At 35.4% G+C, this 18,726-nt stretch overlaps 1 protein-coding gene across 8 annotated transcripts in view; it reads left to right on the top strand.

The window, feature by feature from the left end:
* LOC150108925 (myocardin-like) overlaps window positions 1–18,726 on the top strand; it is a 456,675-nt gene that overhangs the window by 278,121 nt on the left and 159,828 nt on the right. Inside the window, exon 1 of one of the 8 annotated variants that reach the window (XM_090411021.1) lies at window positions 6,178–6,235. The exons of the other annotated variants lie outside the window; for them this stretch is intronic. The gene's annotated coding sequence lies outside the window, so the exon portion shown is untranslated. Of the gene's footprint in view, window positions 1–6,177; window positions 6,236–18,726 lie in introns of those variants that run through there. 8 annotated transcript variants of the gene reach the window in all.

Below are 18,726 nucleotides of genomic sequence, written 5' to 3'. Positions count from 1 at the left end.
GGTTCTACGCATTAGATGAGATGGGTGCAAAAGGTAACATGAAGAACTGTATAGAATAGTAAACTGCAAATAGAATCTAGCGCTGAAAATAATTCGAAAAAACTAAAGCTTTTTTGGACATATCTGCAGAATGGATAACGGCAAAAAAAAAAAAAAAAAAAAAAAAAAAAAAATCAAACCCTTGCTGCTTGGTAGAGCGAGTAGATAATTTGAAGGAGTTGGGTGGAAAGAGTTTGCAGAAATTGAGTCACCTAGCAATGAACAGAGAGAAATGAAAAGGAATGGTGAAACCAGCATCAGACAGTAACTGGCATTTATATATATATATATATATATATATATATATATATATATATATATATATATATATATATATATATATATATATATATATATATATATATATATATATATCTCAGCGACGAAAGGTTGTTAGCGTATGTTATACATTAATATAAGGGTGGAGAGCGGATACACTAAGCACTCAGCTAACGAGCCTGAATTATATACAGTTGACCCTAGAACAACGCGGGGGTTAAGGGTCACCGGCCTCCCGCGTTGTTCGAAAATCTGTGTATAACTTTTGATTCTCCAAAAACTGTACTGATAACCTACTGTTGACCGGAAGCCTTACCGATAAAATAAACACTCGATTAACACACATTTTGTATGCTATTTGTATTATATACTATAGTCTTAAAAGTAAGCTAGAGAAAAGAAAATCTTATTAAGAAAATCATAAGGAAGAGGAATATACATGTAGAGTACTGTAATGTATTTCTCGATACCGTAAGTTTCCGTCGTCTGTTTACAAAGTGAATGGTCTCCATCTGTCACTTCCTACATCAATATTGCCTTATATGATACAAAACATTTTAGATATACGTATTACTAACACTAAACAACAAAAATGCAAAGATACTGTGGAAAAGAAATTCATATTTATTTATAGGTGTAACGATTCATTCATTGATAACGAAGAAGCAGCGATATGATTGCTTTATGGTAGCCTAGCCTATATACTAATGAATGAATCGTTATGATTTTTTTTATTTTATTCTGATTAATTAAATAAATGTAACTAATTAATTAATAAGTTAATTTTATGCAGTTATGATTTAATACTGCATGTTTAATTTTGTTTACATTTCTATCGAGTACGACCATGTGTGGTCTGTAAGTGTTTGTGTGCATAAGTTTTATCAAAACTTATGCACACAATAAATAAATGTTTTACTACCATAAAACATATATTTTATGGTAGTAAATGATAACATAGACTAGTATCTACATATATTTTATGAATTCATGACATACTTAACTCTTTTTTAATTTTTTTCGATATTTCTAGGCTACGTAATTCGTATGCGAGTTTTTCAAATTGTCGCAAATCTTCAAAAATTTTTCCAATATATTTATTGAAAAAAATCCGCGTATAAGTGGATCCGGGTAGTTAAAACCCGTGTTGTTCAAGGGACAACCGTATACATATAACGTCAAGCGATCGACACCACAGTTTCAGACAAAGTGAGCATAACGTGTCCACTCTCCAATGCAAATCTTTAAGTGGAAAATTAATTTAATTGTTAGATCATCCCCACCCGCTTCTTGGATATTTTTATTTTTGTTTTTCCAACAAAAATTTCAAAAGTTTAGTATGTAGCACTGACAACAGTGTTACATACTAAACTTTTATATGGATGATTCATAATAAACTTTTATATGGATGATTCATAATAACAATGATTCATAAAATTCATATTATGAACCCACCCGTAGGACCAAAAGAGGGGATAGCATCCAACTCCAGACCTGGGGATTTGAGAAGCCATTCTCTGGTAAGCCCTCCATGGCACCAGTGTGTCATACAAGGCACGCAAAGAGAGTATTTTGAAATCAGTCGGGGAGAGTCCAAAGCTTCGCAAATCCATATAACTCTGCATATACCATACACTTTTGAAGGATACAGTTACAGAGGTAAATTTTAGTAGGATGTGTGTTGTTCTTCCTGAAGTAGTAGTACCAAGTGCCTTGAAAAAATATCATGTTAAGTCTGTAGAAGGGGGGGGGGGCGTTACAGAATCATCTATTACTTGACCCTTCGCTCACCCACGGTACTAACTGTACATTGGGTTTATAATCTTTCGTGAAGGGAATACACTCCTATGATATATATTATATAAGGGGTTAATTGATTATATAGTAAAAACCCTCATTACTGTTTATATATATAAACAGTATTGTAGATTAATTAAATAAATTATTTCCCGGATTTGGGTGGTGAGGTTTTTCCAAAGAGGCAGTTTTATCTGTTTTGTAAATTAGACTTGTGGAGTAGCTTCTTTATAGTCTTCCTGATTGAAATGATTTTACGAAAGACTTCTTTTGTTCTGTGACGACGTTGTAACTGGAAGAAAATGCATACTTTGTCTTGCTTAGACTGGACTTGTTAGACTTGTGGTATCTAATATAATCAGTGTTCTAAATGGACTTATACTGAGTCCTTTTAATTCTGGCCGAGCTGTTCTCTTGTAGCATCAGTCGTATGTGATATCTATTCTGATTTTGCTTAGTACCGTATTGCGCTGACGAAGGCCCAGACACTTGTCAGTGTAAAAAGAAATGCCAGAAATAGTCTTCGTAAGCCTAAGGAAGTTAGTGTCATTTTCAACCGTGTCCTTAGTCCACATCTCTCTACTTTTGTGTAGGGATTTGTTTTTTTTAATGCATATAAAGGGGCATCCCTTTATATGCATTTTCTGAGCATCCCTCAGAAAAAGTATATCTAGTATTTAAAATAGAATTCAAAACTTTTTTATTACACATTGATTGATCATTAAAGTTTTAAAATTAAGTTATAGCTGAAGGAAAACAGTATGATCACAGTTAAAAGGTAAAATATACAAACGAAATACTGAACTAGAAAAATTAAGAGAACAAGGGAAACTCAAATGCAACTTCATATCACAGAACTAAGCTAAAGACAAGATTTATGTATCTGTAAATGTTAAACATTATTATTAAACTGGTCGTCGCTTTTATTTCATGTTTGGTTATTCGTTATTTTATATCTGTGTCTTAAGTGGTTACTTTTACAACCTTCCGAACTGCACTCAACTTTTTTTTTTTTTTTTTTTGGGAAATAGCTATGATGTAATGAATAACTTCCTCAATAATTACCCGTGGTCATTTTTGTCTTAATTTTAGATAAATATGCTATTTAGAGCAAGACTTAACGTCCATTAACAGAATTGTTATAGAAGCTAACAACTGTTCAGTTGCTGTTGTTTAGCCTCTATATCAAAAAAAAAAAAAAAGCGAAGTAAACAACTTAACACATTTTAAATCGAAATTAGTCGTTTCAGATTTTAAAATTTTTTAAATTTTATTATTATTCTTATTTTTTTTATTCCTGGACATTATTTCTAAACAGCCCTGATCCCTCGTTCTGATTTTAGCAATCGCTTACTTAATGTAGACAGGGCAGCTGCTTCTTTGATTCCTTACGGTTACAGGATCCGTGCTGTTCGTTATTTCACGAATTGTAAATCCAATTCTGCATATGATGAGCGTCATCTTTCGATTGGTTCGTGTTCCCTATATAGAAAAAATAAAACAAAATAAAAAAAGTCTCGCTTTACTGACTCTGCTTTCCGCTCTTTTAAATGGTCTCAAAATATTAGCGCTTCTCTATTAAGATGTATCGAAGAGGATCCTCCTCCTCAGTTTTGGGCGTTCTCCAATAAGTTTATTCTCAGAGATTGAGACGGCAAGGTTATATGAAAGACATCATTACTTTACTTCTCTCCTTGGCCTTGAGCTTGAGGATTTCTGGCGACACTAAATCACGATGTTACAGTCGGCACAGGCTCTTGTCCCTCCCACAGGATTGATTGTCTTCTTGTATCTTGTGTAGCAAACGTATCTATTCATATGATGCTCATTAGGGTATTTGTTGCTATTTCCATGAAAAAATGCGCCCACATTTGATAACGCATGAATAACATTAGTTTATTTTTTTATATATAATTTACGCCGTCACTGGCGTTGTTTGGCGAAACCCAGGCATTCACCTGCCATGCTTTTAGTATTATTATTATGTGATATGGATTGGAAATGTACATTTGCTCTGGGCTTCTCTGTGTCTCATAGTTCTATTTTTCACGTAGCATTTATCTGATAATTGTTTAAATATAGGGCATTTGTTATCCATCGTCCCTCTCCTTCAAGCATCGAAGAATTCACTAGTAGTTCCATGCAATAATTTCTTCATTCACTTTCGCAGCATGAAGGCACGGGTATAATATCGCGAGTGGATTAGCGTCGTTTAACATAGATATGCAGAATTGTAAAAGAATACTTGTGTCTTTATAAATTTATTATTGTTATTAGTACTTGTAAATTAGTGCTTGAAAGAATCCCACTTTTCTTTCCTAAACTCCCGCTGTGGACTAAAAATAGTGATACACTTTAGGGATTGTATAAAAAATATGACATTCCTTTCAAAAATTGAATTTCACAGATTAGAGAAGGTATAGCATATTAACATAATTTGCGCTCTTAAAAATTGCTGAATATTAATAGAATCCAATCTCGCGATTTCAGAATATGATAGTATTCTGAAATTCGGTTATTTGATATAATTATTGAATTTAATTTTTGCATTTTTTTATATCTAAAAAAGCTTTTATTTTTTTGATGGCATTGTAAAATAAAATGTTGTCAACTCTCATCACTTCTGAAATATAGGGAGACACGGGAAAAAAGTGATTAGAAGCACGTCACAATACAGAAAGACCCCTGTTTACCCCCCCCCCCTCCATGCGTATTGTGTGGGCAGACAAACATCGTTTAATGTTTAAACTAGTTTTATAAGGAATACAGCTACTATACAGAATCTGACCAGTTTACTTACTATCATGGTTTAAGACAACCCAAGTGAAGATAGTAAAGAGTTACGCGTCGTATTAGCAGAAATTATTGGTTTCCTTTGCATAGAGCAATAACCAATAATAACAAACAACATATTGACAATCAGGAAAAAAAAGTATCATTCGAACTTCACGATACTAATTGAAAAGATTAGGATCTGTTCGAATTGTCTAGGAACTGGGGAATCTTTACAAGAGCTCAGCTGAACGTGAGTATGCGGGTCTCATACAGAGATGGAAGAGTTTTTTCCCTCCCAGAAACTTGGATTTTTCATCCCACAAAACAGACAAACCGGCCAGAAAAGCACATGCAGTTTACGGACATAGCAGACGATACAGATAGCATTAACCTCCGTATCATAATCAGTAATCTGGTTTATGATATAAGAAGCGATGTTACTTGGTCGTGACAGACCATTGAGCATAACAGGAAACGGAAGATGGGATGGTTTTCGTTGTATCATAATAACCGGTAATAACAAACTACATACCAACAATGAGAAAATAGAAGTATTATTCGAATTTTACAGTCTGTCTTACTAATCGGAGATTAAAGGTATGACCTCTGTTTGAATCCTTCTCGGAATCGAAGAACCTTTATGAGGACTTTCCAATTGAGCGTGAGTTTGGTAGTTTCATACGGTCATGAAAAATAGAGATTTTGCACCCTGAAACTTATATTTTTCATTCCATAAGACAGACAAATCTGCTGCAAGAACACAATTTAACAGACACAATACACTGGTCTATTTAATTTAGTTAATTTAGCCGTAATTCAAAATCATCCTTCTTAACCCGAATGTTATCCAAACCGTTGATTTTCACAAAATTTCAAGATTGATGACCCATCTTTGGCTTCTCTCTCTTTCTCTCTCTCTCTCTCTTCCCCCTGGGTTGACATTTTCACAAAATTTTGTTGAACAGACATTGATATTTTGCTCATCTTCTAATAAAGCGACTTTTGATACACTCTTTGGATTTTTACGGAGATATCACCGTTGTTATTCAAAGAACTCGACCGAGTTCTTTGAATAGCATAACGCTGTCGTACACATCATATTAGTCCTCACGAAAAGTATCGACAATTGAAATTGTACTCTGAACAGTTTCTACCTAATGGAAACAGTTATAAGTGCCTGAATACATTGCTTTTTTTTTTTTTGCTCGTTATAAAAGTGAGCAATTGTATGATGGAATATGTGTAAATTAAAATCATTGTGGGCTTTTGCTCATTGCAGCCATGATCTCGTTCTTTCCGTTCTCGCTACAACATAATCGACTGTATAAGATATGCTGATAATGAGGTAAGCTATAATTCAGCCCGCTAGAAAGTTTTTAATTTGTTTACAATACAGCATTAAAAAAAAAGTTCAGTGTGGAATAATTCGGCTATTATTATTTTTTTTTTTCAACATAAAACAATTTGGTATTTTTATAAAAAATTCCGACGAAGTATTTCAAAATATATGTTTGATACGTCGACCCTTTTTTGGCTTATGAAATATAGGCGTCATTTTGTTTTTGCATAATTTTGCTTTTAGAAATGGATTGATATCAAAATTGAAACGATTCAATAAATTTTAATATAGATCCAGTATACCAAATTTCATTAAATTTCATATAGCCAGTACTTGAAAAATTTTGTCAGTATAAAGATGCATCTTTTTATTGACAAAATAAATAAATAAATGACAAAAATATAGATATCATCGTGAGTATACGTCTGAAATTCCAAATTTATGACATTTCTTCCAGCCAGACAAAGTTATTGCCACCTGTAATATCTACACGTTTTGTCTCATTTTGTTTCAATCAGAAAAATGTCCCAATGAAAATTGACATGTCTGTATTATTTATCATATGTAAACTTGCCTCACGTCTTTACGTGAGAGCAGAGACCGAATCACGCGCCACTCAGAAATCGGAATCTCGGTCAATTTATGTTATATGGTGACTGAAGTTGTGTTCTCTGCTGTAGACCTTCCCAATATCTAATCCTTTACTCGCACATGGTGCTATTGTATCATAGATTTTCAACTTTTCATGGGTTACATTCATAGTAAAAGAAAAAAAAAGTTCATAGTTAGATCAATATCAGTCTTGCGCTTGCAATACCTGCAAGCGCAAGTTAGGGCCTCGCGAAATCATAAGGGTTCCAAATCAGATTAATGCAAAGAAAAGTACACTGTAACGAAAGCCTCGATATTGATGAAGATAGTGAACAACTTAAATTAATAAATAAAATATATCCATTACTGGTTATGAGTGCCTGTCAAGAATTATGAGTCCTTCTGTCTGTAGTATATCAATATGTGCCGTAACACGAACAGATATATCATTATAAGACCTTTTCAGTTGCAGGTTAGTCAGTTGGTCTCATACAGTTTTTCATCCCATAAAAGAGGCAAACCGATCATAAGAACACACGCAATTTACAGACATGATACACTGCATCATAGCCTTAGTTGCTTTGGCTGTAAATCCAGAACAACCAACGAACAGACATTTCTACACTTTGAACGTAGCTAGCTTTCCTCATTACTTTTGTGCGGTTCTTATTTGTGTCATTGTTGCATCTTAGATAAAGGAAAGTCGCACAGTTTAGCCCAAATATAACAAATATGTTGTAAGCGGGACAGATAAGTTATGTAAATTGTGATGTTTTATTTATTTATTTAATGGGAGTTATTAGTCGATCACCGGTGGTAGCAAGGTTTTTCTCCCAGAAAACAGTTTTTTTATTTTATTTTATTTTTTTTTATTCCTCATTTACTCAAATTAACAGTTAAAAATACTATTAGTGGGCGGCAGCGCGAAGATAAAGGATTAAGTAGTGTGGGTTGTGGTGCAGAGAGTGCCCTCCTGTGATGATTGACGTAATAATAAAATATACATTTATGCATATTTACTCGTGGTTTTGATTCGATTTATCATTAAGCTCTATTGCAAAATAATATGAAAAAAGTAACTAAGAAAGTCTGGAGACAGTTTATTCCTTTTCACGAGACAATACAATTACACCAAGATGAAAAACAAGGCGTGAAACTGTAATAACAGGCCACGAAACTGTAAGTGCATGCAAGTAGAGTTATTGTCGATGAAGAAACTGTCTCGAAACACTTATTTGGGAAAGGCGCAGATGAGCCCTTTAGATATCAGAGATGCATCTTTTGCTTACGTCAGTGATATTGTTCACCTTCTTCAGATATTGTGGAATATTTCATTAACATTTGTTGTAAAATATGGAATACATTAAAAAAAAATACACACACAAATCAGGAGGTAGAAAATATTCAGAGGCATTTTAAAGGAAAATCACTTATCCAAAGTCTGGAGAGAGTTGTTCACCGAGCATGCTGAAGCCAAATTCAGGAAAACTTAAGCAGTTAGGATGGAAGCAAATGAGTTTGTGTGAAGGCACCCGTGAGGTGAGTGTGAGAATGACTAAATGTGGAATCTAGTCTCTCAAGCAAAAATATTGAATAGGATAGTCAATTCAAGAAGTAAAGGTGATGGGATGCTTTAGTTTCTATATACTAATGCGAGAAGTATCAGGAACAAGAGGAATGAGCTTTTGGCATTGGTTGTGCAACCTCACCAAAAGTTATACTTATAGGCATTAGTGAGACCTAGCTAACAGAAGATGATGTAGTTACAGGGATTGAATGTGAAGGGTTTAGTATTTTCAGGGAAGATAGAATGGGGGCAGGAGTACTGCTGATAATAGCAGATGAATTGCAGCCAAAAAGAATAGGATATAGACAGGAGAGTGGCTTTTCATTTGAAGCAATCTGGTGTGGGATTAAGGCCAGTAAGACAAAATATACAGTTGGTATACCGGCCAGGGAGTTCCACAGATGATCTGGAAGACACGCATTGCCAAATTGGTACAATGAGTACAAGTCGAGTGATTATTATGGGGGACTTCAACTATGGAGATATAGACTGGAAGGAAGGAAGATTACATGGCAGGAAGGAATTTATACACCTACGGAGAGATAATTACTTAAGGCAGCATGTGATGGAAGGGAACTAAGGATATGAGAGGTGGCCATATTGCCTCCTACTGGCGAAAGTGACCATGTGGTCTTGACTTGGAAGATTGTAAAACGAGGAATATTCTACGAAGGGGGTATCTGTGAAACTACAAGGCAAGTGGTTATGACATGCTTAGGAAGAAACTTAAATCTGTACCATGATATAAAACACTGCAGTGTAATGATGTTTTAGTGCATCGGATATAATTAATGGTCATTTAGAGGAAGCAGGAGTTAATTGTATACCTAGGTTACCCTAAGAGGGTTAATCAGGTAGGCGTTAGATGGATGAGTAAAATCATTACACACGAGCTGCAGAAGAAGAAAATGCCGTGGAGGGTATTAAGAGAAAGGTGACCAGGAAACTCACGAACAGTACAAGGCTCAAGCAAGAAAGGTAACCAGCATCGCATGGGAGGCAAAACCAGACTATGAGAAGAATCTAGCCGAGCAGGCCAAAGGAAATCCCAGAGACATTTCGTTATGAGGCAAATAAGAGGAAGAATTACTATGGAAGATTAACCTTAATGAGTGATGATGGTCATGAGGTGATAGAAGCTGATAAAATAGTTGAGTTACTAAGTGACCACTTTGCAAGGGTATGTCATCCGAGTGAGGTTACTCCTTTAACCTATGTGGCAGTCACTGATGCGGAAGAGAGGTGGATGAATTGGAGGTTCTTAAGATATTGCAGAATCTCAATGCAAATACAGTTGTGGCATTAGATGGGATATCAGCTAAGGTTTTGGAAGAATGTGCAAGGGAACTGGCAATGCCTTTGACTAGGCTCTTTAATTTAAGTCGCAGCTCTGGTAGAGTTCCAAGGCCAAGGGAGTGGAAAGAAGGCAAAATAATTTCCTTGCATAAGAGAGATTACTAAGACTGCAGTAGCAAGTTATAGGCCAATCAGTATCTCAGGCATGGTGGTAAAAGTACTAGAAAAATTGGTAAAAGAGAATTCAAGAATGGGTAGATAAAAATATGATACTGTATGATGGTCAACATGGCTTTGTGAAGGGTTGGTAATGCCTTTAGTAATTTGCTAACTTTTTATAATAGAGTAATAGCTGAGTTGGATAAGAAAATGGCTGCATGATGATTTTGCTGGATTCTGTTATTATTACTTGAAAACTCCAGGGAGTCCAAGACTCATCGAGGGAGGACACCTGCTCTACAATTCTGTTAATCTACCAACCACAACGAACTTCAACGCCATCTATCGCCCACCACAAGTACTAGTATTTTCACAGACAATCACAAACATTCATGCTCACGGCAGGATTCGAACCTGCAGCCTTTTGGCTGGAGAGCGGATACGCTAACCACTCGGCCAACAAGACCGGCAAATTTTGCAAAGGCATTTGACAGAATACTGCATGGAACTCTGTTACGCAAAGAACAAATGGGGACGAATATGACATTGGTCAAGTGAAGAAGAGGGTGGCTGCTGGACAGATATCAAAAAGTGGTATATGGTAGGACGTAATCGAGGCGAAAACAGGCGACTAGTGGTGTGCCGCAAGGTTCAGTGCTGGGACCGTTGCTATTTAATTTGTACATAAATGATATAGAAAATAACCTGAAAGGAAATATTCAGTTGTTTGCTGATTATGCGAAATTAAGGTAGAGTAATAGTTAATCCAAGCGACGTGGAGAGCTTGCAAAACGATTTAAATAGGCTGTCAGTATGGACAAAAAGATACGTCTGTTTAATGTCGAGAAATGTAAAGTTATGCATTTTGGGATAAATAGATTATTACAAGCTGGGTATCACATTAATGGCATTGTACTCCAGGCAGGAAATAGATGAAGCTAGACTGAAACTTAAAGTTTAGATGACATGTTGCTAAGGTAGCCCATAAGATTACTTGGGTTTTAAAGAACACACTAACAAATAGAGATACGGAAGATATGCTTCCTTATTGAAATGATATGCTTTTTTCTCGACGTCCACTTCTCGTTCTAATTTCTTACAGAAAGCTTTGCAGTAAACAAAATTAATTTAAGACAATAAGATGGTTCTAAGATACTGCACATACTGTACATTCTTGAAAGAAGAATATTTAAAAATATTCTATTCAGTATTGTGACCGAGGAAGACCAAAAGCCACTTACAAAAATCAGGGCAGCATTGTTGGGGAGGGTATATGTGTGTATATATATACATACATACTCTCCATGACGAATAGACGTAATGGCCGGTTCGGGTGATAATACCTGCTCATTAAGCATCTCGACCATAATCATTATTTCTTCTACTGGCTACGTATCGAAAAGCGCCTTGGGATTTTTTTTAGCCTCTGATCCAACCATCACTCATATTGCCCTTTTGTCATCCTCACCAAGCGAGTCACCTCTCTCGCCTGCTCCTTATATACTTCATGTAACTGGTTATTACCACTCATGTTGTTTCCATAATGCATTCTTCTTCTTCCGAATTGCATGTCTTATCTCTTCATTCATTCATCCATTTCACACTTGTTCTCTTAACCTTTGGTATACATTTTGAATATTGCCTCCACTAGATAGTTCTTGAGTAGGGTCCAAGCAGCATTAATATTCTTTCCATCCCATTCTATATTATTGCTCCAAGCTGTCTCCTAAGCTTCTCATAATAACCAACCTTAGAGTCCCACATATATTCCTTTCTAACAAGTCTTCATATGGTTACCCCCCCCCCCCCCCAAGTGTTCACGTCATGGTCACTTCCACCAACTGGCGGAAGATTTGACACCACATTTATAATAATATCATCCGATGAGATCCAAGACTCTTGATCCCTGTGTACCCGCTGTTACATACTGCCTAAGGTAGTTGTCTCTCAAAACTTCCAAACATTCGTTCTCTTTTCTCCCAGCCACCATCTCTTCATTCCAATCTGTGTTACTATACATACTGGTGATTCGTTTCTTATTTACCAGGCTAATTTGCGTATACATTCCTTTTTCACTGCCCTTCATATTACCAGGTGTATAGCAACCTCCAACTAAATATTTCATCCTGTCCACTTCTACCTCACACCATCCTGCTTCTAAACCACTCCCATTGTTTGGCCCTTGTATCTCCACTTTAAATGGGTGCTCCTCTGCTACCATTAACAGCACTCCTTCCTTTTTTCTTTTTTTTAATCTTCCGGTCTTCACGAAAAATATCATAACCCTCCATCTCTATTCCTGTCTGGATATCATCCTCATTCAACCAAGTTTCATTTAGTCTGATGATTTTTGGGCGAATCAATGCAACAGTTTAACTCTCCTTATTTCGGATACTTCTCACATTGATGTAAAAACATGATAGACTATTTCTGACTTCATAACATGTCCCACTTACACCACTTTGAAGATACCTTCTCAGTACCCGCCTCGGTCTCTTCTACACATCCGATGTTACCTTCAGTTCTCCCCAAACGCTCCCCTCCTATCCCATTTCTATCCTCTCTTACCCACTCACCCATTTATTTTTGAATCCAACATCCGCATTTTTCATACAGTGACCCTCCGTCCACCCTGACTTTCTCCGTTTCTTTGTCTGTGTTGCATCTCTGCCTTCTCTACTCATGCTACTCACTTCGTTCATAATCTCCCCCAGTCTTCTTGCTCTTTCACATCACCTTGCACTATATAAGATCTTCTATTCACTACTTTTTCTTCCAGCAACAGTCTCTCAAGCAGACTCACACCAAAATCATTTAAATGTAATCCATCTTTCTTATATAGTTCCATTCGTCCTTCAAATTCATCCTACAGATTCACAAAATGCACTCCTTTCTCCTCACATAGCATTCATGATCTTTGCTCGCTGCTTCAACACATCACTATCATATCTGGGCAACATACTTGACTACCTTCTCTATCACACTATTATCCTTTATTCTCCTCAACAATCTCCTTATATCCAATCTAACATTCTCCTTGTTCCCATCCAAATCATGTGTCACTACTACTACCACCACCATCACCAGCTCTTTTGCTCTCTTATTCCTCCTATCCAACGCCTCTATCACTCTAACCTCATTTTGCCTCCGAGAAAGCAAACCTTATGCATCTTCTCATTTACCATACCTCTAATAATCGAATTTCCATATAGAGCTATTCTAGAATCATTCGTTACCACTTTCAGATGATCATATTTCCTTTCATTCTTCCATGCATATTTGCAATTTTCTTCATTTCACTACGCACACGCTTCATCTCTTGCCTCATCTTCACTATCTCTGCTTTCATGTCCGGATCCCCCAGAAGGAATATCCCTAGAAGACACACCTTAGGAATTTATGATCCTGTGATAACAGGCATTCCAAGTGCATCTCCATAACATCATGGAACTATTATTATCATTATCATGATGCAGTCTAAGAAAAAATAAAATGCGAAAAAAATACAAAAAGAATCCTTTGCCCACCAAGAGTACGAATGTTTTATGTGGCCTTCGCATACGAAAGTTTTATTTATATACCTATAGTACATTCTTACCGTGGTGAGCTAAGGATTGTTTTTTTTTCTATTCACACACACACACACACACACACACACACACACACACACATATATATATATATATATATATATATATATATATATATATATATATATATATATATACACACACACACACATAGCGGGGAGGTGGTCTCACACTTGGCGATCAATCTCAAACATCCATGCACGCGGTGGGATTCAAACTCCGCAGCCTGTTGTTGGTTGGACAGCGGATATGCTACATACACATACTGATTATGAGAATGTATAAACAAGCTTTTTTTTGAAGGGGGATATATTGTAAAAAATAAATACATTTTTAAAAATAATAATAAAAGAATCCTTGGCCCAAAGATTCAGAACACTAAGTAATGCTGATTATTTTATGGAATCGCTTACGATACAGAATAGATTGTCAAATTTTATGGTAACCATTTACTTTTATCTCTAAAGTATACTATTCTATAAAAAATTAAATAAATAAATTCTCTGACGCTTTTTATTCTTCAAGCAGGTAAGGTAGGTGGAGCTCCTACCTTAGCTAACTTTTTGAAGACAAGTCTAGAGTTACGAAATTAATTATAATATAACACATCCATTGAGAATGAAGAAACAGGTACAAAGCATTTAGAGAGAAGAAATATTTCTTTGATTAGGATGAGTAACCAGATAAAGGAGGAGGAAATAAAACTATTTATAATATAGCTAGAAAAGGGAATGGACAATTATAAATTCGTTTTATTAAATAGTTGGACTAGTCTTAAGAGAGCATATTAATAAATTTTATATTGATAGTATGTTGATAAATTAAGTAGCATGTATAGAGTATGCCATTGATTAGTAATACGTTTTGTGAATATAGAAAACATTTCTTTTTATTGACGTCATCGAAAATGAAAGGGTAAAAATGAAGATTTAGTTAATTTACATAAAATTATTAATAATGATTTAAAAACCTGATTGCCTAGTATTGAAACTAGTTTATAAACATTTTTATGGTAATATCCGTTTAAATACACGTGGAGAAAGGTTATTTACTGTATTGAATAGAATAATTATCAAGATCCAAAATAGCTTGTAAATGAATTCCTTAAGGAAAGGTAAAAAGAAAAACTTCGAATAAAGCATAGTTAATTGCTTTTAAATATACAATTTTTGTAATGTTTTTTTTTTATGGGTATTTCAGCACACGGTATACTACACTGGTAACTATAAGGTAATTACATAAAAATTAATTTAAAATGTAATTAAGTAATTATGCAACATATTTGTTTACATGCTTTCTTGTATTAATGTTATTTTCTTTTCGTTTTACATGTTTACTAATTTGGAAATTTAAGTAATATAAATTTTTATTTCTAAAGTGCAATAAAAGAAGTGCTTGTTTGTTGCATGTTTATTTTTTTTGTTATATTATTAACCTTATAAATATGCATTATCACGGTTCGTTTTTGAGGAAGGGCTCCCAAAATGAACTGTTTCTGGCTCTGAAACGTATAAATTCGTGTCAGACGTTATACTTTGTAAATATTGATTATTCTGCGTAACATGTATTTTTTCTTTAATTTCTCACCAAAAATGCGAACAGTTCTGTCCGTTGTTCTCGTGACTCCGCGCTATACATAACTGCCATTGCTTTGAACACGTGACGTAATTTCAACATGTAATATGACAAACACAATTTTATAATTGTGTTTGTCATATTACATGTTGACATATTCTTAAAATGAAATGTTCTGACATAAGCGGACCTAAAATTATTTGTTATCGGAAGCCAACTGAAGCTTGCTACCAAATTTGAACTCAAAATAGTTAGAAACGGCGTTTTATATTGTGTAGATTATTAATATCAGACTCTTGCAAATCTGTGGGAACATTTGAAGTATTTAGTTGTTAGTTGTATACAATTAAACTGCTGTTCAATCAGATATGCAGTAAACACAGTCGGCCATTATCTTTCTTCATCGTACTAACTTTATTAACACCCTCTGAAAGGGTTCTAAAGGTATATTTAAACTCCTCCATCAACCATAAGTGGAAAAAAATAAGTAAATAAAAATAACGCCGGGAACTAATGATACAAAAGTGACAGAATGGTGAAAATAATTTAAACACGTGCTTGCTCTTTCCGTCTGCCACGTTCCAGAGTTCGTCTTCGCGTACCTAGGTGTTGGCACTATCGCAGGCTGGCAGGCCGCCATACGCTACCACCCTTCTTGACATATATCACCAGCACTCGTATGAGCTGTGCCTTACGCATTCTTGCATCCTGACTCAGCTGATTCGGATCTTCGCCAAACTCTGTACCATCTCCGCTCTTTGCCCTTTATTTCTTCCTGGTGTCCAGCCCTCTTTCATTACTTGAGTAACTCAGCGTGCCGTCTGTTATTCGTCTCCCCTCTCCACTACCCGCTCATTCTTTGATTTTCCCTACCGCCCCCACTCTTTTTTTTCTTCCATATGTTTATCTGTGTATTCTTGACAAGGAAAGATGTCATTCACCTATGGGCTAAAAAACAAAAATTAATGTTAAAAGACCATTTAGATAATTTTATTGTCTCTGCCTAATTTTTGTTAATTTTCTGGGATAGAGGTTACTTATATTTCTGAGTATTTATTTATTAATACGTATTTTTGGAAGTATATTTAAGTAACTAAAAGTAATTTTTATAAAAGAAAATTGCGCTTTGTGCATATTAATAAAAAATTATACTTTAAACTGTTTTATAGTATAATTAAAATATACATTGTAACCATTGTATATAAACAAGGTATATCATCATCAGTTTCCTGATATGTATTCTCAACAGGTGTGCAGGATACTAAGACAGTATTGCATGATTAAGATTACATTATTACTAATATAATTAATAATCAACATTTTCCCTCCAGATTAGTCTGTTACTCTTCAGCACTCCAATATTGTCATCTTAAGTATAATAAATTTAGTTTAATCCTTTATCCAAGTGTGGATAAAGGATTAATTTAATCGAAGATACTTTCAGGACTGGGGTAAGGTGGTACAACACCGGGAAACTCGTTGCAAAGGTGGAGCAAGATCACCACACTCATATCTCAGTATCTCCCATAATGCAAAACACATCTCCTTGCGGATATGTATAATGTTATGCATTAAGGAGAGGGCCACTGCCCAGACTAGTTTCAACCTTTATTGAGGTGTATTTAAGTAAAGACCTCTCTAAAAATTAGGACGATCCCTAGACCACTCCATAGTGGCCGAAAGACCGTCCAACTCAGCGTTGTTCCACTCAGTGACAGACTCACTCCGTCACCGAGAAGAACTTCTCAGCATTGGCTCTACCCAGTGGCAGGTTCACCCCACCACCAGCCAGAACCATAATCTCAGCGGTGGCCCTACTCAGAGACAGGCAAAAACCTATCCCCAAGCAGAGCCTCTCAAAGCCAGCCCCTACCGGTTCCGACCCCTATTGAGGTCTCATCAGTGGGAGCCAGGCCCGAGTGGAGATGGAGATACCACGCAGAATCATTAGCAAGGTCATCTCTACCTATAGGAGTTGCCAAATGGTGTAATTTAATAAAAAGGTTGTCACCTTTTTATTAAATTACTCTGGATTTAGAGAAAGATGTTGAAAGTTTATTTTTCGCTTGGTTAGACTATGATAAATTTAGTTTAATCCTTTATCCAAGTGTGAGCAAAAAAGGTTTTGCCTGAAAGTATCTTCAGGATACTGAGATAGAAGTGCTGTGAGCTTGCTCCACCTTTGCAACAAGTTGCCCAGTGTTGTACCACCTTACCCCAGTCTTAAAGATACTTTCAGGTGCAAACTTTGTTTGCTCACACTTGGATAAAGGATTAAACTAAATTTATTATAGTCTAACCAAGTGAGAAATAAAGTTTCAAAATATCATCTCAAGTGCTTAACAGATTCACCATCTGTTAAGCACTTAACACTTTTTTGCTAACCTTTTTTTCTCCCATTATGTTTAAGTGACCATACCACCTTAGATTAGCTCAACTCACACATTCTTAAATGCTAACATTATCAAGTACCCGTTCCTAACATCTTCATTTTTTAATGTGATTCTGCCACTGATTCCATCTATTCATGCCCCTAAATTTTCTCAGAACTCTCATATCTATAGTCCCTAATCTTTGATCAAGTGCTTTATTTCTAACCCAACTCTCAGATCCATTTCTTGTATAATGATGGTTTGGTGTTTTGGCTGATTTTTCTTTTTTTCCATATAAATTTATTCACCTGGTACCCCACCAGTTTTGCTTGTTCTGTTGTCTATTTCCAAATTTAATTTGCTATCTTCACTAAAAGGTGTTCCTAAATAACTGAAATATTTTACTTGTTCTATAGGTTCTCTGTTGAGAATGCAGCTGAAGTTTTGTATGTTCCTGCTTATTTTCCAGTTTTGGTCTTTTGATTGCTGATTTGCACAACAAAAATTTCTTATAGCTGTTACTAGTTTAGTTTAGAGAATCCTAGAGACTTGCACTGGATTTGTTTAGGAGAACAACATGATCGGCATAAAACAAAGAGCTAAGTTTGATATTTCTGAATCTGATATCAAATTAATAGCAATCCATGTAGATGATGAATAAGAGTGGATGCACCTGATTATACATCAAACAATTTTCCTGTATTTCTTTTTATGCTAACTAAGTTACAAATTAAATATAGACTATGTATTATTCTGTATAATGTTCCAATTTACTCCATATAATTGTAACATTTTGAAAAGCTTTTCTCAGGACACCTTGTCATATGCTTTTTCCAGATCTTCAAAACTGAAGTACCTTCTTATATTTGATTCTTTAGCTGTTTGTCATAAAGTGATATTCTGATCTTGACAATGTCTGTTGGCTGGAACCAGCTTATTCATCTCCACATTTCTCTTTCACAATTGTTTTTAGCCTCTTAAGTATATTTCTATAAATCTTGTCTGGAACACTGAGTACAGAAATTCCTCTGTGATGCTCACATTTAGCTTTATTAACTTTTTTATAGATTGGAACTATGAGAACTCTACTCCAGCATTAGGAATTTAACCTTTCCTCTAGGCCCTCTGAATTATGTATTATAGCCACTGCAAAACGTTTTAGACCATATTTGAGCACTTCTTGTTGAATATCATCTACTCCCACTGCCTCTCATGTTTCAGGCTTTTGATAACTTTGTCTACAGCATTGAGGTGTACTCTTGGCATTCCTCCTGAATATTTTCTACTAGTCTTTCTTTTAAGGTTATGCGGTTGGTCAGCATTCATAGTGCAGAATTTATGGAGACA

Source organism: Typopeltis vanoorti, chromosome 2 (genome assembly GCF_054136105.1).
Source record: "Typopeltis vanoorti isolate ZY-2024b chromosome 2, IOZ_Tvanoo_1.0, whole genome shotgun sequence".
NCBI classification, from domain to species: domain Eukaryota; kingdom Metazoa; phylum Arthropoda; class Arachnida; order Uropygi; family Thelyphonidae; genus Typopeltis; species Typopeltis vanoorti.
This window is presented reverse-complemented; position numbering and strand designations above follow the sequence as displayed.